Raw genomic sequence first — 25,467 nt, forward strand, 5'->3', positions numbered from 1 at the left:
CATAGCAAAGGTGGCAATTATCCCACTGAGAAGTGACTGGTTTCAAGCCAACAAAAAACAGAAAACTTATTTTGCCAAGAATGGAGTGCATTCTCAAAGAGAATAATTTGATGCCATGCGAGTAACGGCTTCAGCTTGTTTGGAGTTTTGAGGACTAAATTATGTAAAGGTGTGAAAGGTTTTTTTGGTTGTTTTTTTTAATGCACAAAAAGATTCCAGTCCTGCCAAACAAAATTCTACATGAAAGAAATGATTCAAGTCTTTGAAATGCCCAGTCTCTCTGTGTGTTTTTTTTAAAAAGCAAACGCAATCAAGGTCCCTAAATTTAGGCAATGCTACAATAATATATCTTATTTTGTAAAAAGCCAATTTTCAGATTAGTTTTTATTTGTCACCAGAAGGTGACTTTACCACATTGGTTTTGTGTAGTGAATATTTTGGCCTAGAAAATTGTCCACCATTCTGGTTATAAGAAGAAGAGTTTGTATGTGGAGCGAAGGCTTCAGTATGGCAGAGGCTTAACATGCCTTTGTGCACAGAGGTGCATTGCACATTCCTTGTCTCTTGGCAGCAGCACCTTCAACACAGCAATGTTCCCTAAGTACCAAATCTACTTTTTCAACCATAGGAGTAAGCGGCAGCCACTCACTTATGTAGGAAAAAGTAAAGGTGTGTGCTTGAGGGCACCCATGGAATGTCTGGGGTGGGAGCAGGTTACGACTCTTGGTCAACTGTGCACCAGGCTGCAGACTGCTTTTTGTTCTACAGAATTCAACAGAGAATTTAGTTTACAGACCCTAGATCTCTATATATGTAATGGTTACACATACAGTGTGTGTGTGTGTGTAGAGAGAGAGAGAGAGAGAGAGAGAGAGAGAGAAGATGACAACATATAGAAACACTCCCCCCCAAAAAAAAATGCCATAGGGAAGGGGTTAATGCAATATCAAAAAGTCATGGGTGGAAGAGTTCTATTATGTGCAATTAAGAAAATACACAAGGAAGGCTATCACTCCAAATTTAACAACCTTGATCTTTTCAGAGTGATTCATGGTGAGGAGGTAGGTGCTTATCTTGTCTATTTTGATTCACAAAAGTACTAAGAGGCGGCCAATAACATGCTAAGAGTATAATTAAGAAGACTTCTGCTTAACCAACTTCTTCATCAAACAAATTCCATGAGTGACTTTTTTGCAACAATGTCTTAGATAACTTTCAAAAAGGAGTCTCTCATCAGCCCCTGTTAGAAACTGAATGCTGGACTAGCTAAGACTTGGCCTGATCCAGGAATTCCGTTCTTCTCGCTAGTCATAAATGTACGGATTGATTTACTCTCAGACTTACTGGTGTATCTGATGGGAAGTGTGTCCAGCCAGAAGGGGGAGATGTGGCCTGTGGCTAGCTAGACCAGTCCAAACAATTACCCTGGAAATTGAATCAACTGGAGGGTGTCAGAAAAAGAGTGTTCATACTATCCAACTTCATCTGTATATTGAAAAGCAGAGAGTGCTGCTCCAACAGCTGTTCCCAACAGCCTTATGAAGTTCCCTGGCCTTCCTGACACAGAAACAGGAGATGAAGTCAACTCGCCTAGTCTGTCAAGTACATTTTTTTCTCATTATTCAACACTTAACAGGGATGACAGCCAAGATTAAATAGTCAGTCGTCTTCCACACCATTATGGCTCCTGCATGATTGCTCCAAATTAAATCTAACAGTCAATGAACTAGTCAATATTTAATTTACCCATTGCAGGTGGCGATTTAGCTTTGGTTTTTATATTGTTTAATGGCATAAATATTAGTATTTATCTTTTTTTACGGGCTGAGAGAAAAGAAGCCATTCCTCTATTTTGTGGGATATCTGGGCAACATTAACAAAGATATCACTCTTGAGGTATTTGCCACAAAGTTAAGGTTATAATCCTGTCCACCATTATACTAGATCATTCCTATTGGCCCCAATCCAAATGTGTGCTTGTGCAATGTAGTCAGATAAATGGTGAGTGTTCTGATCAGTTGTTTGGCAGAGAGGGATACCCCAGTCTCTTACTTTCCTAAACAGGCACTTGGCATCATCGCTGGTTATCTGATTGGACTATGCATGCACAAGCCTCACTGCTGGACTGGGTTGAGGAATGACATTCACAGCACCAGTTTTCATGTGCTATTCCTCACCTCACTAAGGATAACCACACAAGCTTCTTTGTCTGTCCTTATGTCCCTTAGTGCTGGACTGAATGACCTCATTGTGATTTAAGCAGAATTTCATTTTGCACACAATCCTGTAGCCACAAAAGGGATAAATGAAAATAAAAGAAGCTGTTAGAGTATGTTAAAGAGCCCTGCTGCAATAATTTTCCAAGCTTGCATTATTTTAAATGTGCAAGTTGCACACACCTATGAGACCATTTTAATTTAGAGAGACCCTAGTGTCACAGGGAAAGAGCTCGAGGTTTTCAGGGTTAATATCTGTCTGCTCTTTTGACCTCCCAGGCTTAGTTAAAGAAAAAGCCATTACACACTGTAAGAGGGAGAGTTCCACCAGAAAGAGTATCTTTGACTTTCATTTTTGACCTTTTGACCACCTAAGAGTTCATCAAGTGGAAACAGATGTTTTAAACACAATTCCCATACTTTTTCTATTAAAAAAATAGTCCCACAATTATCTTTCTTTAAAATATTTTTTGAGAATGTTCATTGGCCTTGCTACTAGAGTTTTTAATAAAAACCTAGAATGTGTAGCAATACAGACATGACCTAGATACAGGCATTTAAATGCTATCGTTTAATTAGCTATGGCCTCTCCTAACCCAAGAGTGGTCATTGTAAACCTTCAAGATACATCAGTAGAGATCAAACAAAAAAAGGTTCCAGACATGTTGTTGACCCACACTGATGCACTGTGTGATCTGAGAGTTGCACTCCCTGCCTTTGGTAAGGTGTGCACCTCTCAAGACCGCATGCTACTTCCTTCTTGGACTCTCTTGCAGTGCCCCAAGAGACTGCAGCTAGGCTGACAATGAATGTAAAGCTATTCCTCTGCTACAAATGTGAGTCACTATCATCAGCATTTTACTGATGGAGGGCTAAGGCAGCGAGACAGTGACTTGGCCGTTGCCACACGTTTAAAGCCTAAGAGGCTGTGCACCCAGCCTTCTACAGTGAAGGGTTCATATACCCACAACTGGTCATTTATGTGGACTGAGGTGCCTGCAAGAAACTCCTCCCCAAACTATTCACCTGTGCAAGCAGCATATACATGTACTCATGTATGCTCCGGAGGTATACATACTAAACACGGGGGGGGGGGTCCGAGCCTAAGGCTTCCTTTGGAACACACAAAACATATTTTAGTATTCATTAATAAACACAGTTATATACACTATATCATAAATATATCAAAGCAGTGCATCTGTACATAATAAAAACCAGAGGCAGTCAACTAACTACTATAGAAATATATTTTCTAAACTGCCTGCATAAGCCTGGTGGCAATTTAAACCTGGAATAGAAGACATCTGGTGGCTCTTTAGGGGCAGGGTATTTCATAAGACTGGGCTCTATTTCCTGTTGATGTCAAATAAGCCTCATCAACTTGGTGGAGTGGGGCAACAAAACTCCCACAGATGATCTTAGTGATCAAGCTGGGATATACAGGTTAAGGTGGACCCTAGGATACCTGAAGCTAACCTTTTCAGGGCTTGGTGGAGCAGTAGAGGTAAAAGGTAAAAAGGTAAAGGACCCCTGGATGGTTCAGTCCAGTCGAAGGCGACTATGGAGTGCGGTGCTCATCTCGCTTTTCAGGCTGAGGGAGCCGGTGTTTGTCCACAGACAACTGAAGGGCAGTCAAATGCATACAAAATATTTTTATTTTTATTTTACAGATGGCAGGCTCCTAGGACCACGGCCCTCTTTCCTCTTTGCTATGTCCAGGGTGCAAAAGAGTTCACCACCAGCTGCTGTGAAACAGTTCTGAATTTGGATGGGTAGCACATGAGCACCACCTTGGCTTCCCTGTCAGAAGACAGGCAGGAAATAAATATGGGGGGGGGGGGCGAACTGTGAACTGAGCCTTTTCTAGTCACCTTGAATCCAAACTTTTATCCCTTCAACCACAAAAGACATCTCACCTTACTGTGAGGAGAAACATTTGATTCCATTCAGAGAAAAAAGAATTCTCCTTCTCTTCCAAAACAACAGTATAGATCCAAGCCCCATAAAAATATTGCATTACCACAGCAACCAACTGTGAGGCAGAGCTGGTTTCAGTAAATACACTTGTATTTCTGTTAAGTAACCCAGTTAGCAATCTGCTTAAGGATGAATCTGAGTAACAATCTGCTTAGTTAACCATATGTTTGCATATACATGCTGGAATCTCCATGTGTGCAGTTATGTTAGTGTGGAACGTCTTAGGTATGCGACTGGGCGATCCTGTCAATATACATTTTTCTTTTTGCTGTTAAAATGCTATTCCTCTCTCATTAGAAAGAAACAGTAATACTAAAATAATGACTTAATAACATCAGCTCTTCCAAGCTTTGCTCTTTTTAGGAAAATGTAGACACTTTTAGTGCGTTGTGTTCAGCTCTAAATATGGTATAGCTTCCCCTTTTCTCTAAAATGTTTACTTCCTTTTTCCCAATAATTTGTTCCTGAATAGCTAAATATGGAATTATTTGGTCACTCAGTTGGTCAGAAGGAAACCCCTTTCACTCTGCAGTGTGTCCATGCCAGAGCTCACAACTTCATCATTGGGACTTTTGGTTGCATCCATTGTTTAGTCTATTTTGGTGTGGATTCACTGAAATGAATGGAAGCAACTAACTCCAATGGGTCTACTCTGAGGAAACCTAACATTGGGTACAGCCTTCTGAGTCTGAACCCAATTTCCAAACTAAGTGGCATTGTTTTTGCCAGATTCAGTACTGTGCTTGCGAATTTACCTTGGGGTGGTCCAGATTGGGGGGTTTTTTGGGGGGGAGGGGTTGCCTCTGGCCATAGCCTCACTCAAGTAATAGAATTTTGGAAAGCAATAGTTGGTAATTCTAGTCTGCTTTACTTAATCTAGCTAGAGTACTTTAACTGGCAGTAGATCTCCAAGCACTGGCACATAATATCCTCAACTAAGTGCTGAAAATTGAACCTGGGTCTCCTGCCTATGACACATCAGCACATTTATGCACAAGGAACACACTGGATTCAGTAACATCAATCAATATGGTATGTTTCTTTGGCCGAGTATCATGGGCCCGTATTTACCATGACACACACTGTTGAGTTGATGGAAATAGATTGTTCCCCCTCCCCCTCTTTTCTTTTTTTGCATGGCAGAGATAGCTTGTTATCACTCTGCAGCTTGCCTTTCACAGCACATGCACCACTTACTTCACAACTGAAGCTCAGCTTTAGCAATATTATCCAGACAGCCTGCCACAAAAGAACTCAATTTAAAATGGCATTATTGTATCTTGTGGTTAAAGATCCCATTAGCTGCTTTCTTGTCCCTTAATATAACCACCATTTCATCAGCACTTGAAAGTTAAGTTTCAGGGGCGGCAATCGAGGGGTATGACAATCTGGTAAACTTTTTAAAAATCTAGGTCATCCATCCAGCACCCTGATACAGAGGCTCATGCTCTTCAGAAGATGGTTTACTTATTGGATGTATAATTCGTACTCTAATCTCCCTCCTTCAAAAGACATGAGTGCACAGTGACAGTTTAAAAAACACAATGTTGTGAGCAATTTTCAAGCTTGCACCACACTTTCCACCCAACAATTGCTGGTATAACCCCACCTAAAAGTGAGATGCAAGCATTATATGATGTTTCCTCATCTGGCTGCCTGTGTGTGTGTATGCCACATGCTGCCTCAGAATATGTCCTGGAAGACCTGCTCCTTGCCTTGCAGGCCTTTTCCCACCTGGCCTGGGAGTGTAACTGACTCCAGCTACAAGCAGAGGTTGCGGAACAGACTCTTGGGCCGGGGTGTTTAATGGGGTTCTTGCCATTGTTGCTGTGTGTGTGTGTTTCGATATTTTTTTTTACTGTATATGACTTTTGTTATGCTTTTAGCTATGCAATTTTTAAATATGTGTAAGCCGCCTTGAGCCCGGTTTTAACATTGGAAAGGCGACATACAAATAAAATGCTTGATAATACTCCAACATCCTATAAGGTCTTTCCAGTGACTCCTAGGTACTTTTCCCTACCCAGAGCCAGACCCACCATTAGGTAGGTCACCTGACCCAGCAGATCCTGGCAGCAGCCATACCTTATAAGCCCCCCATGTCATTCGTCTCTGTTGGATATTGGAGCAATGTCTACCACAGGCCAGCCTTATACTCTCCAAGCTAGCCAGGTGTCCTTGGCAGCAGCAGAAGACAGTTCCATTACTGATGTTGAAGTAAGATTGTTATTTTTTTATTATTATTATTATTATTATTATTTAAATTTGTATCTGAAGATCATAGGGCAGTTTACAGTATACAGTGATGCCCCGCAAGACGAATGCCTTGCAAAACGGAAAACTCGCTAGACAAAAGAGTTTTCCGTTTTGGAGGTGCTTCGCAAAACGAATCTCCTATGGGCTTGCTTCGCAAGACGAAAATGTATTGCAAGTTCCTGCGGGGTTTTTTTCCTCCCCCCCTTTTTCTAAGCCGCTTATCCGCTTATCCGCTAAACCGATAAGCCGCTAAAAGCCGCTAAAAGCCGCTAAAAGCCGCTAATAGCGCTAATCCACTAATCCGTCAATGGGCTTGCTTCACAAGACGAAAAAACCGCTAGACGAAGAGACTCACAGAACGGATTCTTTTCGTCTTGCGAGGCACCACTGTAAATACACAATACATAACATAACATGGAGGGCTTCAGATGGTGTTTGCAAGGTCCAGTTTGGCTTCTGTACATGGAAAGAGGAGGGCATTTTGTCCTTTGCCTCAGACAGCAACATGTCTTGGCCCTGGCCCTGGCTATTTAGGCACCAGGTGAAAACGTTCCCCTTTAACCAGGCCTTTGGCTGATTGACATCTAACACCCTTTAAAATGTGTTCTGGAAGGAGGGATTATTGGATTATTGCAGAAACATTATTATTATCATCTCTCCGTTCACTCAACTTTGAAATAGTCACATTTACTAAGGTGAATAATGACAAACACCCCCCCCCCAAAAAAAAATAAGGGCTGCACACAGGACCCTGCAGATTATAAAGCTTGCCATATATTAGCCTATATTGACCCAAGTGCCTTGAGTTGAATAAACTGATTAACAGCACAATCCTAAGCACGCCTACTATTGAATTCAGTGGAGCTTATTTCCAAGTAAGTGGGTTTAGAATTGTGGTGCAACAGGGCAATCCTAAAACTGCTTAGTCAAAAGTAAACTCCATTCACTTCAATGAGGTGTACAGCAAAGTAAATGTGCAGAGGGTCACATACTAAATTGCCTAGGCATACTGTAAGTATCTGGGCAAGATCTAGCCAGCATTAAACATTTTAAAATCCCATTGATTTCATGGGGGAAATGTTTAGCATTCCCATTGAAATAAATGGAATATAAAAAGCCTTAATCTTTATATCCCACTGACCTGAAAGGGGAAATGAAGCAGCTGCGGAATATTGGAACACTTGGCGGCTTTGAAATGCTCTGATCCAAAGGGCTTGTTTTTATTTGACAAATGACTTTAAAAGCTGCCTTACTGTAAATCCAAGACCAGGAGGAGAATAATTGCCTGGTGGGAAGAATGGATCCCAGGCTGTGAAGCATCATGGCCAATGCACCAAGATGGCCCTGAGCAGATTTACAAGGAGGCAGCCTTCAAGCTGCAACTAAAACTGTCCATCTTCGCTGCCTGAGCAAAACAACTGCAAGACAACTTGCGCAGGTTGTGCAGCTGCCTTGGGGGTGGGGAAGCCTGATCTCCACCCCATTTCACATCTCACCAACTGTGCTGAATTTCCTGGGAGGTTGCAGGCACAGCTACAGCATCTCAACTTAGCAAAGTCTCTTGATCAAAGAGATGCCATGCATTCCGACTTGCTGTTATTTTTATTAATTATAGTTAAGTAATTATTTATTGTAGTTGTTAAGAGTAAACTGTTTATTATTTGCTGATACTTAATTTTACTGTTTATCGTTATATTCTAACGGATTATTGATTTATTTGATATGTTGTTTATTTTAAAGTTATATTTTTATTATGACTTTTTTATTGGATCAGATTATTAGGTGTGTAATCTTTTCTGTCTTTCTTGTTGTTTCTTCAGCTTGTAAACTGCCTTGTGTATAGTAATATAGAAAGCAGGTATGCAAATTAAAAGTAAAATGAAATGAAATATTTCCTTAAGCTTAAAATTGTCATCTTTTCCCAAAGCCTGACAATAGCACAGGCCAGGTTATTTATTTATTTTTAAAAACATTATGCCCTGCTTTTCACATGTGTCTGAAAGTAGATTGCAAAGAAGAAGAATATAGAACACATTATGTTCAAAATTTAAAACATCAGGAAATGAGAACATTCATAGTGCAAAGACATCCGGAGTGGGGGGGATGTTTTGATTTAACGTCTGAAACTTTGCAGGGATATAGTGCCTGCCTGGTTTCTACTGGGCGGGATTTCCAGTCTATAAAGCAAATGCATTTAACTGAGCAGATATTGGCTGAGGATGGACAAAGGAATTGGGGTTCAATTCTGTCCTCCTGGGGAGCTGGCTGGATGTCAGCTTAGTTTTTACCTACTCCTATCTTCTACAAGAAGAGTGGAAGGGATTGGCAGCTCTAACCCAGTCAAGGTGAAACAAACATAATTTGCAGGAGGTTTCCTTATCCCACTCTGTTACATTTATAGAATGGTGGAAGTCCATATTTATTTATTTAAGAATTTTATACAGTATTTCACTTTCCACTATGTATTTTTTATTATTTTTCTGTAAGCTGCTTTGAGACAAAGATTAAAACATCATAAAATAGAAAAATTACAGCAATATCCACAGTGAAAGGGCCTTCATAGATATGGCAAGCAGCTTCTGAAAAGCTCTGCTAACTTGAGATGCTCTAGCTGTGCTTGCAACAGCCCAGGAAGCCCCCTTGCTTTGACTCAGCACAGTTGGCAAGAGCATACACACCACAGCTAGCAGCCACCGAGTGCCTCATCTTCCATGGATGTGTCTAAGCCCCTTTTAAAGCCATCCACGTTGGTGGCCACCACCACCTTTTGTGGGAACATCTTCCACAGTTTAAGTTCACATTTCTCTTTGCCCTGGATCTTCCAACATTCAACTTCATGGGATGGCTCTGAGCTCTAGAATTTTGAGAGAAGACATAACATCAAAGAATAATGTCAGAAGATTATGCACAGCTGAAGGACCGCTGCAGCAACCCTGTAAATAGCTGTAGCACTGCTGGCCAAACTCAAGAACAATCACCGAGCTTTGCTGTTGCATCTGTAACAGCAGTAGAACTTGGGCCTTTTTCTCTGGGTAGTTTGGAAGACCAGGCTTCCATTAAAGCCGTGGAATGGCTTTCCTAAGAAGCAAGCAAGGGGCTCCTTTCTCACATACACTAACAGGGCTGGGGAGCTTTGAAATGAAATCCTAGGCAGGCCTGTGCACAAATCTTCCAGGAACCCATCGCTCCGGCAACGCCTGAGTGCCCCAAGGAAGGGGGAGGCCAGGTCCCGCCAGGGAGCAGGCGCAGCGTGATTTACCACAGCTTCTGCTTCAAGTGGTAGTCAGAGCGAGTTCAGGCATGGTTCATCATTATTATTTCATCAATTAAATGCACGATGCTCAGCTGGCGTCAGTGAAGTGGGCCATCACAGATGCATCCAAATCCAGGTCAAAGGAGGTCTTTGTTCTTCTGCACAAAATACAACGAAAACCCCCTCTGTGGCATGTGATGCTTCAGACTAGGGGAAAACAGAAACAAGGGGATAAAAGGAGCTCTTAGGATGTAGAATTTGACCAGGGACAGCTTACTGGATCCAAGGACAGCTCTGTCATGAGGAAAGTGAACTTTGGTCAAACTTCAGCGAAAGATCCCAGGTCACTTGAATAATGAAAATAACCCCCGATATCCTAGTCATCTTTTCTCCCAGGCTCTTAAAATGTCCTTGTTTGTGGTGAGTATGAAGAGAAAGAATAAATGTAGCTCAGAAGGTTTTGCAGGCAGTTCAATTGATTTGGGGTTTTGTGTACAGCAGCTAACAGACCATTGGAGCATCTTTCCTAAGTGGTTGCCGGCTAATGCTTAGCTGTCTCAGTGAGGTGCTAAACTTGTGCCTGAGTTGTACTGCCTGCAAAGAGGGGCTCACACAACTGATTTTTCCTCCTTCAAACTAAATAAATCTGCCATTTAAAAACCTAAATGTCAGATAGAAGATAATGGTAGAACCCTTCTTCCTGGCATGCTTGTTTTGAATGTGATGGGAAGAGGGGTTCTGTTTGTTCATTTTTGCGTTTTTGTGTTTTGTGTAAGGAGCACTCAGGCACAGGAGGTCCCGCCTACAGCCTGAAGGGGTCTAGCCCAAACAGAGGTTTAACATCTCACTAAAAACTGAGCCTCATTTACCCTTCTCTTCAACCATAAACTTCCTTCAGTCAGCAATCAGCTGTCATTAATTCCCAAGGTTTGGAAAAGAAGATTAGCAGCCAATGAGAAGAAGGCATGCACAGTGGATGGGAAAGGTAAAAGGGAAAGGACCCCTTGATGGTTAAGTCTAGTTGAATTTGACTACGGGGTGCAGCGCTCACCTCCATTTTTAGGCCAAGGGAGCCAGTGTTGTCCACAGACAGCTTTCTGGGTCATGTGGCCAGCATGACTAAAGTGCTTCTGGTGCAATGGGACAATGTGATGGAAGCCAGAACGCAAGGAAACACCATTTACCTTCCTGCTGCAGCAGTACCTATTTATCTACTCACACTGGTGTGCTTTTGAACTGCTAAGTTGGCAGGAACTGGGACAAAGCAGAGTGGTGCATTTTCAGTCAGAAACAAAGCTGGGTCAATGGTACTTAGGTCAATGGTAGCTCCCATTTGAAGGAATTCATTCAAGGTATTGAGGGGTGGTGAAAACACCCATTTAACAGGACAACAGCAACTTTATATTGATGCATTACTTAATATGAGGATTGCAAGCTGTAAGGAATTAATAAATTAGAAATGGTGCTCACAATTTTTGGTCTATTAAAATAGTGCCTATGATTTATCAGGGACCAGAGATTGTTTTTTTAAAAAAATCTTTTTTAATATAAGAACTTATGAATTCTTTGTAAGTAGAAAGGGCTTTCAGGAGGAAATGCTCCTTCCGATATGTTTTCTGCCGACTGTGACACATGTTTGCATAATATAAAAACAAAGAACAGGGCTTTATTCATAGCACGCTCAAAGAGCATCTCTGCAGAGATGTACATCTATATTATTAATAAAAATTCTTAATACAATTTAGGCTTTTAAACATTACTTCACTTTTTTTTACTCTTTTACATTACTTTACTTAAATGAAGGCAAATTTGACTACGACATCTACTTTGGAGAGTGATTTCTACATGCAAAGGATGCTAAGGAACATAAGACATGCTTCAAAGTGAGAGGAAGACTGCTAAGTGTGTTCACTGGTTGGGAACAGCAGCCTGCTTCTGTGTAACTGGATGGATAAGCTAATATAAGGGGTGAACAAATGATCAGCTCTGTTGCCCTTTCAAATACATCATGACTGATTGTGATTATTTGAGACACTAGATAAATTAATACAGAGTTTTCAAAAACGTTCAATATGTTTTGCTGCACTGAATGTTTCTAGATGTCACACTGTAGTTTTGTACTTAGTACCTTCTATTATGGATGTTTTCATTTGTTCTAAATCGTTATATCTCTTGCTTTATATTGATTGTAGGGGCATCTAGAATTATTATTATTTTACACTGCATATCTACTGATGAGTAACTATTATTAATCTCATTGTTGGCTAGCGAAACTGGATGATATGTTATACACAATGTTGCAGCCACATATTTAGCTCCTCCCTTTGCAAAGTGCATTGCATAGAAACTTAGCCATGCCCAGACATCATGGGTGTGCCATGCTTAGCTGCCCCCATTCTAGCTGCAGAGCCAATGGTGCAAAGTGAAGGCAGAATAATGCAGAGCACTATGAGCTCAAGGTGCAAGGTAAGCTTTTGTTTTGTATTACAGAAGCATAAGCTAAAGACATGTTTGCCTTTCTTGGTACCAGTCAAGCATTTAAGATGCATCTGTTGTATCTTTCATAGTTTTAACTTGCAAAGTGTCAGGAAATGGAGCAATTTTCACATCACAATCAGTGATCCAATAAGATGAAGTAGCCAAAAAGTTTTATTATGGGACTAAAAAGTTGGATCACATGGCATCAGCAGAGAACGAGAAGCAACTAATCATATCTGGAATCAAAAATAGCTGCCTGCTACTACTAAGAACCATATGTAAAAGGTAAAGGGACCCCTGACCATTAGGTCCAGTCGTGACCGACTCTGGGGTTGCGGCGCTCATCTCGCTTTATTGGCCGAGGGAGCCGGCGTACAGCTTCTGGGTCATGTGGCCAGCAGGACTAAGCTGCTTCTGGTGAACCAGAGCAGCACACAGAAATGCTGTTTACCTTCCCGCCGGAGCGGTACCTATTTATCTGCTTGCACTTTGACGTGCTTTCGAACTGCTAGGTTGGCAGGAGCAGGGACCGAGCAACAGGAGCTCACCCCGTCGTGGGGATTCGAACCACCGACCTTCTGATCGGCAAGTCCTAGGCTCTGTGGTTTAACCCACAGCACCACCCGCGTCCCCATGAACCGTATGTACTTTATGCAAAAAGCTAAAAAAATAATGCGTATAGACAAACACAACCCATCTGTAGACAAAAGCTACGTTCTGTCACACTGAAGGAGGTAAGGTAAAAGGAGGACCAGGAAACAGAACCCATAACTGGACAATACAGACAGGCTGGACCTAATGGCATTTTTGATGGAAATGAGTCCCAACTACTTACTGGTTCCTGTAAACATTTTCAATAGTGTGGAAAATACCTCCTGTTGTTGGTGATTTTATGGCACTCCTTGCAAAAACATTAACTTATTCACCTAGATGGGCCTCATTTGGTATTACTTATAATTGCCACAGTGACAGATTTGGCCACATAATGCAGACATATCATCCCATTCACTGCATAGCTCCTTTTGGGTGAGATCACCTATAAGACTAATCTTCAAAGGGCAAAGAAACATGAGCCAGAAGGAAAGAACTGTGCAAAGCATCAGCAATTGCAGGGAGGGGTGTGTAGAGAGAGATGACAAATATTTGGAAAAGTTCATTATTGCAGGGGAGAAATCACTCCAAAGAAACTGTTGATTTCTATTAGAAAACAGAAAGTGGAGAATATCTAAGATAGCTCTTTCTCACTCTTACTCACTTTTTGTTTGGCAGACACTTCCATATATTACATATATATACTGTTTATCCAATCAGAAAACAGATAGTATGACTTAGAGCCAGGGTTTAATTCACCCTTGGGTAAAATTCTCATATTTCATAAGAATATGTTTCATACCACATTTCATAAGATTAAAGAACTTGGGGGGGTGGGAATCTGTCTGGTGCCACCTCCCGTCCCTTGAGCACGCAACACCTCCAAATAAATAGCTGTCTTACTGACAAGAGTTACCTAGCACTGCTGAAAAAAGGCAGCAAAAAGATAGAATAAGATAGAAACAGATAGTTATTTCAAAAGGCATTCCCTCCACCTTTTCAAGCCTATTAACTATTCCCAATTTGCGACTTCCGGTGGCGCGCGTCTCCGGTGCGAGAAGGGATTCGGCCAGGAGCACGAACCCAGTCCGACAAACAGGGGGAAAAGGGGGTGCAAGAGGGCGAGAGCACCCCAGAAACACGTCCGGAGGGTGTCCGGAGGTACAGGGAGCCAGCAGAGACCGGTTCGCACCGCTGTCAGGTAACCCTTGTAAGGTGAAGAGAACAGCGGCGTTGAGCAGCAGGTCCTAGGCAGCCATTTCCTCCCCCCCGAACAGCGGACAGCCCAGTCCTCGCCGGAGATTAGCGCTCCGCTTCCAAGAGCATGAAAACCGGGAACGGATTTAAAGTGATGGTTAAGTAATTTTAAAAAGCTTGAAAACTAAAAACCCGGGGAGAGAAAAAAAGCGGAGCTACAGGGGTTCAGCCGTTACCAGGGATCGGCGGAAACGTAGAGAAACTGCAGAGCGGAGATAAGTGTACTGAGTTGCCACTAGCGTCTATTTTGTTTCCCTGAATGACTCTTATATAAAAACAGCTGACCCTCTTTAAAAAAGAGGTGTTAAAACAGGGAACAGAGGACGAAGTTATTAATTTAAAACCATTTATTAAAACGGAAGGGACGCTGAAACGCCATTCCCACCGCGTAACGCCCAGCGGAAAAGCAGAAAAGCGGAAGAGAAGCGCCAGCGGCGCCATTAGCGAGAACAGAACATACATAACTAAAATTCAGCAATACGGACGTACCTGACCTTAAATCTTTGTGGATGTGCTTTTAGCCGTCTCCTGTCACTACAGTGAAGAGTTGGGTGTGTTTGCGTCTCCGGATTCCTGGTGACTGCTCAGCGATTGGGAACGATTGGGAGATAATCTTTTGCTCTGTGCTGCCGGACTATTTGGTTTATTCGTGTGGTGTGCCTGCCTCCAGAACCTAGCAGCGATAGAGAGAGCCATCTAGTGGACAGAGTATTTACTGCGATTGGAACATTCTATCTCGACCCTACCTTCTCTCTCTGTTTTCTCTGCCCCTGCGATCTTGCGCCCGTCCCCCCGGTTTCCCTCTCCTCCTCCTCCCTCCCTCCCTCCCTCCCTCTCCCTTTTCTTATCTCTCCTCCCTATGGTTTCTTCCAGGTAGAATGGATTAGGGATCTTTGATGGTGAAACTTTTCATCCGCTAATTGCAAAACTAACTCTCCTGATACAAATCTCTAAGAACTTACTGTGTCGATCGAAAGCACTCCCCTTATTGCGAATACAAGATTCTTTAATCTTTTGAACTCTCTTGAACTTTAAGACTAAAGGACTTTTACTGACATCCCCAAGGATGCAGCACGGCGAAAAGAAATAAGATGACTTCTATGCAATTTAAAGACTGCTAAATGACTGTCAAACAAGCCGAACTTTGTGTAACTTAAACACTGTTAAAAATTGAGGGCCGGGGCCAATTAAGCAAACAGGTAACTGCTCAGGAGGGCTGTAACCATATTGTGATTTAAGTCCAGGCTACCTTCTAAATTTAAGAATGTCAAATACTGGGAAAAGGCCCGAAGGGGGAACGCCAGTGGATAGGAAGGGATCAAAGCAGGAAGGGGATTTTAGAGCAGAGATACTGAGAATGTTTGCGGAAATAAAAGAGAGTGAGAAAAGTGTTGAGCGCAAACTAGAACAAGTAGAACACAGAATTGGGGAAGTAGACAAGAAGTTAGATGAAACAGTTAATGAATTGAAAAGTCAAATGAAAGAGGTATTTAGGAGGACACAGACAGTGGAGGAAGGTCTGAAAAAGACAAAAGCAGAACTGAAAGAAGTAAGACGCGAGGAAGAAAGAATCAAAGCTGAGATACTGGATTTGAATAAAAGTCAAGAGGATTTGAAAGACTGGATTGCCATGAACGAACTAAGACAGAGGGAGGCTAATCTTAGGATGAGAGGTATACCTGAAGCTCAGGGAGAAAATATAAAGGAGAAACTAATAACAGAATTAGCCCTCTGGCTGGAGTTACCTGCAGAAGAGGTAGAAAAGGCAATACAATCGGCTTTCAGGCTGAAAGCCAAGCCTCCAAAGAATAAAAAATTCATAGGAGACTGCTTAATTATATTCAAAGATAAGGAAATAAAAAACAAGATTCTCCATAAGAATAGAGAGAAAAGGTTAAATATTGGAGGAAACAACATAATAATCTTCAAAGACATTCCAGTTAGGCTTCTAAAACGTAGAGACTCCTACAAAGAATTGGTACAGATACTCAAAAGAAATAATATCGAGTTTAAATGGGAGTTTCCGGAAGGTGTCTCCTTTACATATAGGAGCAAGAGACAAAAATTGACAAATCCAGGAGAAACAGATAAATTCCTAAGGAAATATAAAGAGTTAAAACCACAAAGAGAGGGGGGTGGAGGAGGGGGGGCGGGACCGGGGGGGACCTGGGAGGAGGGGCGGGGAGCTCGGGGGGAGGGGGGGAGGGAGGAGGGTCTGAAGAGGAAGCTTAAAAGGAATCAATAGCTGTTTTTCCTCTCCCTTAATTAAATCGCAATGGCGTTAAAGGTGTTTAGTTGGAATGTTAATGGGATGAATAATAAAGGAAAAAGGAACCGAATTGAGCACATTCTGAAGAAGGAAGGTTTAGACGTCATCTGTCTCCAAGAGACACACATAGCGAGGAAACATAAAAGAACTCTGATTAATCAAAGATTGGGGAATGAATTTATATCCTTAGACCAGAGTAAAAAGAGAGGAGTGGTTATCTATATAAATAAACAAATTGAAGCGAAATCTCTTTTCAAAGATGAAGAAGGAAGGATATCAGCAGTACAAATAAATTGGCAGGGAGAAAAGATAATAATAGTTGGAATATATGCGCCCAATGTAAATAAGTCAGAATTTTATGGGAGGCTGGAAGAAAGGCTATTTGACTACGCCGACCAGAAAATTATACTACTAGGAGATATGAACGGCGTGGTGTCGTTAGAATTGGATAGATTGAGGGACACAAAGGGTAAAGAAGGGAAGCTACCTAGAACTTTCTTCTCCTTGGCCCAAAATTGTAACTTAGCAGACATTTGGAGGTTCAAACACCCCCTAGAAAAGCAATATACCTTCCATTCAGAACCTAATGATTCATCATCAAGATTAGACCAGATATGGATCTCGAAAGAGCTAGTCCCAAGAGCTGTACGGGTGGAGATCCAGGCCAGAACAATTTCGGATCATAACCCAATAAAAATGGAATTGAAAGGGCAGGAAAGCAGACTAATTAGATGGAAACTGAAGGACTATCTGTTGGACGACCAAGAGGTAGTAGAAAAGGCTCAAAACAGACTAAAAGAATACTTCGAAGATAACTTAGGCAATAATATAAAGACAAGGGTGGTATGGGATGCAGGTAAGGCGGTGATGCGGGGTTTTTTTCATCCAACAGAATGCAATAAAGAATTAAAAAAGGGAAAAAGGGAAAAAAGAAATTATACAACAACTCGCAGAGAACGAGCAGAAACTAATTAAAAACCCAAAAAATAAGAAAATAAAAGAGAACATAAAAGTCTTACAATCCCAATATACAATGCTGATAAACAGAGAGATAGAATGGAAAATTAAAAGATTGAGACAGAGGAATTTCGAACATGCCAACAAAACGGGGAAGTTATTAGCTTGGCAACTGAAAAAAAGAAAGGAGCAGAATACGATAAATAGGATAGTGGTGGAAGGAGAAGAGATAAGCAAACCTAAAGAAATAAGGAGAGCCTTTTTGGATTTCTACGGAGGACTCTTTAGAAATACAGAAAAGAATAAGACAAGGGAAATAGAGAGATACTTAATATCTAAGAATATTAATAAGATTCCCGCAACAGATAAAGAGAAACTAAACGCCCCGATCGAGGCGGAGGAAATAAAAGCAATAATAACAAACTTAAAAAATGGAAAAGCCCCTGGCCCAGACGGGTTTACTAGTAGATATTACAAAGAGATGGAATCGGTTCTGTTGAATCCACTACAAGAAGTAATGAACAACATTTTAAAGGAAAGAGAAATACCGGAGACGTGGAAGGAGGCACTGATCACATTAACTCCAAAGCAAGATTCAGACTTAGAGCAAATTAAAAACTACAGGCCGATTTCCTTACTAAACGTAGATTATAAGATCTTTGCGGGAGTCCTGGCAAGAAGACTTAAAGCCATTTTGGTAAATAGTATCCATAGAGACCAAGCCGGTTTTTTGCCGGGAAGGCAAATGAAAGACAACTTAAGAAATATTATAAATATTATAGAATATCTAACAGAAAGGTGTGACAAACAAGGTTTACTGCTATTCGTGGACGCTGAGAAAGCGTTCGATAACGTAAACTGGGAATTCCTACTGAAGCAACTGGACCATATGGAAGTAGGTACTGAATTTTTCAATGGGATAAAAGCAATATACACGGAACAAAAAGCAAGATTGATAATAAACAATGTGGAGACGGAAGAAATAACAGTAACTAAAGGAACAAGACAGGGATGCCCACTGTCCCCACTGTTATTTATAACGATATTAGAGGTTCTATTAAAATCCATTAGAGACAACAAAGAAATTAAAGGCATCAGGGTCGGCCAGCATGAACATAAAACTAAAGCTTTTGCAGACGATCTGGTCGTAACAATGGAAGATCCACTGGATTCAACAAAAGAGGTACTTAGAGAATTCGACCAATTTGGGGAAGTAGCAGGCTTCAAATTAAACAAAAGAAAAACAAAAATAATAGCTAAAAACATGCAGGCAGATGAAATCGAGGAACTACAAAGAGAAATAGAAATAGACGTAACAAAGAAGGTGAAATACTTAGGGATATGGGTAACGCCAAAAAATATAGATTTATTTAAAAACAACTACGAAACGGTATGGAAAGGAGTTAAGAAGGATATAGAAACGTGGGGTCGGCTCAGACTGTCATTCTGGGGTAGAATAGCCACAATCAAAATGTCGGTATTTCCAAGAATTTTGTTTCTCTTTCAAAATATCCCGATTATCAAAGGTACAAAGGTATTTAAAGCTTGGCACAGAGAGATTTCCAGATTCATCTGGCAGGGGAAGAAGCCGAGAGTAAAGTTCAAATTACTGACGGACACGAAAGAAAGGGGAGGCTTCGCCCTACCTGATCTGAAAATATACTATGAGGCATCTTGCTTATGCTGGGTAAAGACATGGATAAAATTAGAAGATAGGGAAGTGTTAGACTTAGAGGGCCACGATAACCGATACGGGTGGCACGCCTATCTGTGGCATGGGCGGAAGAAGGGCCACAAAGGATTTGGGAATCATATATTCAGGGGCCCTCTGTTGGAGGTTTGGGAAAGGTATAAGGATATGTTAGAACCTAGAACACCCCAATGGTTATCTCCACTAGAGGTTATGGCTATTAAAAAGATTAACATGGGAGCCAATTGGGCAACCTACGAACAACTGCTAATGAAGGAGGAAGGAAAGTGGAAAATGAGGCCGTATGACCAGGTCAAATCTCAAGTATATGACTGGCTACACTACCACCAGATAAATGATATGTTTAGGAAAGATGTCAAAGACAAAGGCTACGCCGATAAAAATTCTAGATTCCAAACCGAGATCTTGGGGAATAATACAAAAATATTATCTAAAATGTATAAGTATTTACTGGACTGGAACTTAGCTGACAAGGAGGTTAAGGCGGTAATGACACATTGGGCTAGAGATTTCGGTCGCAATATTTATTTCAGAGAGTGGGAAAAACTCTGGAAACAACATCTTAAATTTACGGCCTGTGTGTCACTCAAGGAGAACCTAATGAAAATGTTTTACCGCTGGTACCTGACCCCGGTTAAATTAGCCAGAATGTACGGATCCTGCAATAAATGCTGGAAGTGCAAGGAAAGGGAGGGGACCTTCTACCACATGTGGTGGGAATGCCAAAAGGTTACAGGGTTCTGGGAGAGTGTATATAACGAAATGAAGAAAATGTTAAAATATACCTTTGTCAAAAGACCCGAGGCGTTCTTGCTAGGTATGGTAGGAACGGAGATAAAGAAGAAAGATTACAAATTGTTCCAGTATGCAACAACGGCAGCAAGGGTCCTAATAGCTAAAAATTGGAAACAAGAGAGTTTACCGACAACGGAGGAATGGAGATCCAAACTACTAGAATATGTGGAGATGGACAGGATGACAGGTAAAATTAGATATACAAAGGATCAGAGGTTTGTTAAAAATTGGGAAAGTCTTACGAAATATCTGGAAAGTTTAATCGATGAACAGATAACACTAGTAGGTTTCCAAGGTGCTCTGTAAGAGGTAAAGGGTAATGCCATGGCATTATAAATATGGAAATGCGGATTTATTGTTTATTGTTATTTTGGACGATTCGTGGACTGAAGGAAGTCTTATTTCTTTTCTTTTAGTGATGGATATGAGTTTTGATACAGTTTGTTCTGTGCTTTGATTTCTGTAAACCAATAAAAATTATGCAGGGGAAAAAAAAAAAACTATTCCCAATTTGCTAACTGCAGCCTTCAGGCAACAAATTACTGAATCCTCCAAAAGAGGTAATATTAAATCACAGACAATGTTATGACTGGCTACTGGTGACCAGTATGCATGTGTTTCAAAAAAGATGTGGAAAAAATACTCAAAACCTCAGCAGCATGATCAATGAGTTCACATGAGTTCTTTTATGAAGGACAGTCCCATCATGTTTATTCATCACATTGGAAATAGTTGTTCCCAGTTCCTTTACAGGAGGAGAAAATGTGCCCCACGTATTTCTCTGACCAATTCTACATGACGATGCAGTTGGTCTTTAGGGACTCGGTACAATGACCCTAAAGTGATCATATGAATTATATTTCAGAGCTGGCTGCACTTGAAAAGAGGAGGGAGGGATTCAGGGCTGCTGCCTTTGCTTTTCAGTTGGCACGGATGTCCTTTTAGAATTCAAATAAGGTCCGAAGGACAAAGTACACTCTGCACTTGTATCACCAATGAGCCCAGCTCTTCGTGTTCCCTTCTCAGGAGGTGCTGTCATGACACCTGCTAAAAGAGGCGTCTGGTGGCAGAGCTGCTATCAAATATTCAGGAAACAAACGTTATGTTGAAATATTAACTCACAGAAATGATGTCTGCTTTTAAAAAAATGAAGGATCCAAACTAAAATCCATTAACAAAGTTAACGGGAATCCACATTTCAGACCCTCTCCCTCTACCCATATTTAATAAACTGCAATATTTATTTTCTCGCCATGTGATACAATCTCTGGTGTGTATAGGATCTGGTGTGTACACTGGGTCAAGTACCTATTATTTACTGTGGAAGGATGTATGGATCCAGAACTGGCCTTCACAGTCACTTATAGACTCACTGTTAAGACCGTGTTCATGGAAGACAATCTAACTCAGCTACGAGTGATCACAAAAGAAGAAGAAAGATCAGCTTTATGGCTTTGGAACCAAATCTAACAGCTTTGCAAGCACCTGGCATAATCCATTGGGGTTGTGGAAGGAAGGTAGGTGGTACTTAAATCTTGTTTAAATCCATGGGTTCAAAGGCTCATTCAGACATTCAAATTAACACTTATTTCCTCATCTTTTTTTGTTCAGCATTTGGTGACCAGCAGCAGAGGATGTGAACTGATGTTGGGTGTTATAAAAGTTCTCCTCTCTGTGATATTAGTTCTGTGGTGGCTTTTTCACATTTGCAGTCGTCACTTGATGTTGCAGCCACATAGTGAACCCAGAGGTGGAATTCTAACCCATAACCCTCACAGATGATATGAAGTATTTAACATATTTCATCAATCTGTATCTCCCCACTGACCATTAAGGTGACCTAAACAAGCATGCAATATAAAAACTGAGGGGTTTGAAAGCCTCCTCTATTCTATTTAATAGTGTGATTAAAATAAACATAATCTGAAAGTTATTTTTCCAAATTCTTATATATGTTTTCTGTTGCCCAACAGAAGTAATGGTTTAAATTCAAGATAATAACTAGGAACTATCTAGATAGCACCTCCGCCCCAATTCCCCTCTTTTGTGAAAGTCATAGAAATTCATGTGGATTTCAATGGAATGTATGAGTTAGCATTCTGAGATATGAAATTGCGAAAAACGGCGGTACAGTGGTACCTCTGGTTGCGAACGGGATCCGTTCCAGAGCACCGTTCGCAACATGAGAAGAACGTAACCCGCGTCTGCGCATGTGCAGGTCGTGATCCACCGCTTCTGCGCATGACGTCATTTTGAGCATCTGTGTGAGCGGCGAAACCTGGAAGTAACCCTTTCTGGTACTTCCGGGTAGCCGCGGGACGCAACCTGAAAAGATTTAACCTGAAGCAAATGTAACAAGAGGTATGACTGTATTAGGGGATTAGATTTGCAGAGACGTGCTAAACAATAAACAGGACTGTGTTATCTCAACTTTAGGGTTGCCATATTTCAAACATTGAAAAAGTTGTTGAGAGTTTTTGTGAGATTTTTGGGCAAAATTGACCCAAAAAACACACACACCACGTTTTGGGGCTATTTTGATGGGGAAACGGCAGAAACGGCACTGCTTCCATGGGCTGCCATACGTCCAGATTTTCCTAAACATTTTTTTCTTCTGATTTCTGCCCAGACACTGCTGCTGACTGTAATATTCTGGACATATATGGCAACCCTATCAACTTAAAAGTGTGTTATTTCCATGTGGTTGAGAGTTGTGCATGATTAAGGCTGCAATCCCTCATAGTAAGCATAACTGAAAATAGTGGGACTTACTGCTACATAAAGTAAGTACAGGATTAATTCACATCTCCCAAAGTTTTTACTAGAGTTTGCCAGCTATCTAGATGCACAGAAGCAGCTTGTTTGCACCAAAGCGTGCCTACCCACCATGATGCCCTGGTCTTATGTTACCAGCAGGGCCATGGAGTCTGTGGTGCATGAAGTCTGTGGTCGACTATGGTGCAGCTGGCTGTCACGCTGCTTTTGTCACCTGGAAGGTTCTGTGGTGCAATGTTTGAATGGCTAATTTCAGAATGTGGCAGTGGTGGAGCATAGCCTTTGCCAGTTATGCTGCAGGGATCTACGGAACTCTTAATTTATTCTCCATGCACTCAGACAATTCCATGAAAGCACTGGGAGATGGAGACTCTGAAGGTGGAGACTGAGGGGGTGACATCCAGCGCTGTGCTTTTCATTCAAGCCAGGTGAAGGAGTGAGTGTTCTGAATCAGTCCCTGGGTGCGGTAAAGGACCGGATAAGGATCAGGATGTCTCACTCCAGACAAGATGGAAACACTGTTAGTGGGAGAGGAATAGTTTCATTTGGGGCTGTATTCCTCTTAAATATCAGGCTTGTCGTTTGGGTGTAGTGCTGTCATTGGAGGCCCAGTCAGCTTTGCTGGCTCAGGGCACCCTTGGTCAGCTTAGGCCAAAATACTAGCTATGACCCTCTCTGGACAGAGATAGCCTTGCTACAATTATTCATGCTCTCACAACCTTTCGTTTAGATTACTGCAATGTGTTAGATGCCAGGGCTACCTTTGAAAATTAAATTGCTGTAATGTGTTACATGCAGGGCTGTCTTTAAAAATGGCCCAGAAATGTTAAATTAGTCCAGAATAGGAAATGATTTATTTCTTTTTAGCAAGGATGCCCAATACACCTATGGTACACCATTGATTTGGCATCTGTATTGGAGTTCAGCTCAACCTTGAAAACCCTAAGTGACTTAGAGCTAAGTAACATGAAAGATTGTCTCCACACATATGCCTGAACCCGAAGATCATCTGCAGAGGCTCTTCTCTGGGTGCTGTCGGCAAATGAGGTAAGACAGGTTGCTATTACAGTGCCCCTGTGCCAGAATGCCTTCTCTAGAGAGGTTGCCCAGTGCCTGTATTGGGGTATTCTCAGCACCACCTGAAGACCTTGCTATTTTTTTCAAGATATCCAGTTTTAAAAACCAGTTTTAATGCTTTATTCATTGTTGATTTTATTCTGATGTTGCATTAACTTGTTTCTTATTCTATGTACTTATTCTATTGGTAATGAGTAGTGCTAATTTGTTGACATCCATCTGCCTCAGACACAATGGAGTGTGCTCTGGGGGCAAATTCAAATCACTGGAAAATCACAGCACCCACTGTGGCTACAGAGACTGGTAACTCATAACTGCTGCCTCCTGCAGTGTTTTTTGCTGCATTTGCAGCACCAAAGTGACCTCCTTGGGGCACAGGCCTGGGCAGCGTGTCTGGAGGTCCTGGGCTGCCCCGATGACAAGAGGCAGGGTCTTGGTCTCGCTGATGAGGTCCAAAGGAAAGCAGAGGAAGACATTTGGCACCAGCTTGGCCGCAGGACTTGCCAGAAGGAGGTTTACAAGATGCCAGTCTTAGGGATTCCCCTCTGGATTTGTGTAGGATTTACTTCTCCCAAAGATGTTCCACAAGGCAGTGGATATGGATTTTTCCTTGGGGTTTACTCCAGAAGCCTTCCTCACAGATGAGCAAAGCCACAAGGCAGTGAAGGTTTAGGGTCAGAGTTTTCCTTCTCCTCGATGGTCTACCTTTCCAGCTTTATGAGTCACATCTGCCCCTTACTTTCTTCTACAGTGCAGTGTTAGTGTTAATATGCTGCAACTGAATAAAGAGAAGCTGGAAATGAGATTGAATGGCCGAGGGCAGAAATGTGGTTACTTTCCATTGCTCCAATAATGTGGTGATGCTGGAATGGGAAGTAACCAAATCACTGCCCCTGCCTACACGAGGTGCTTCCTTCCGACCTGACTTGGGGGGGGTGTCCAGTAGAGACCTCAGCAGCTCCAACTCTACCACTGCTAACAAATAAGTCCAGCCTTTCACCTTTTGTAGAACAGGTGCAGCTATTTTCAGTTGACATGTTGAAGTGGATAATATATTTTCCTTTTTTCGTGACAAAATGTCAATAAGGTTTTGTAAAATGTGCCAAATTTAAAGATTACACAATAAGGGCAGTAAAGTTAATCTGCAAAACTGTCTTGGTTTCTATCTTCCACAGCCAGACAGACCCCACTTCCCCTTACAAAGTGTTATACACACAAGACAAACAAATAACAGGAGTACAACCAGAGGTGCAGAACTCAACAATGACATAGGATTACTGCCTCTTTAACTAGTGCCTACTAGTGCTATTATCATTCAGAGTACCTTATCACTCCATGCACAAATATTATGACTAGCTGAGCATCTACAGTAATCACTACTGTAACTGCGTACATATATTTGTATTTAATATTGCAGGCTGTTGCTGTCACCATGCTATAAAAACCAAAATGGCATTAATGTCAATGCTGGGGATTTGCATAATGCTGACAAGAAAAAAAAGACTGGCATGTTTCTTCAGCGTGCAAGATAAATGCTTGGCCATGCTCAGAAGTATTCAGATAGCAGCTTCTAAATTGACTTAAGATACATACACATTCCAAGTATGATAGATCTGGTTTGCCTGGAACCCCTTAAAGAAGCAGTTATTAACCCAATTCTTAAAAAAACGTATTTGGACCCCGGCCACTATGGCCAATTATTGTCCGTTCTCAAATATTCCGTTCCTGGGCAAGGTGACTGAGCAGGTGGCTGCGGAACAACTTCAGACACACCTGGAGGATGTGGACCATTTGGATCCCTTCCAATTGGGATTCAGGTCCCATCATGGGACTGAAACCACCCTGGTCGCACTGG

General features: G+C 41.6%; 1 protein-coding gene and 1 long non-coding RNA gene across 5 annotated transcripts in view; both read right to left on the reverse strand.

The window, feature by feature from the left end:
- Positions 1-25,467, reverse strand: part of PHF21B (PHD finger protein 21B) — a 190,063-nt gene that overhangs the window by 116,612 nt on the left and 47,984 nt on the right. The window lies entirely within an intron of this gene.
- LOC309532742 lies at positions 8,902-9,815 on the reverse strand. Its single transcript, XR_014219997.1, has 2 exons — positions 9,464-9,815; positions 8,902-9,431 (listed from the first exon to the last, which is right to left on the reverse strand). It is a non-coding gene; the product is annotated as an uncharacterized lncRNA (long non-coding RNA).

Source organism: Podarcis vaucheri (genome assembly GCF_965113315.1).
Source record: "Podarcis vaucheri genome assembly, chromosome: 5".
Taxonomy (NCBI): domain Eukaryota; kingdom Metazoa; phylum Chordata; class Lepidosauria; order Squamata; family Lacertidae; genus Podarcis; species Podarcis vaucheri.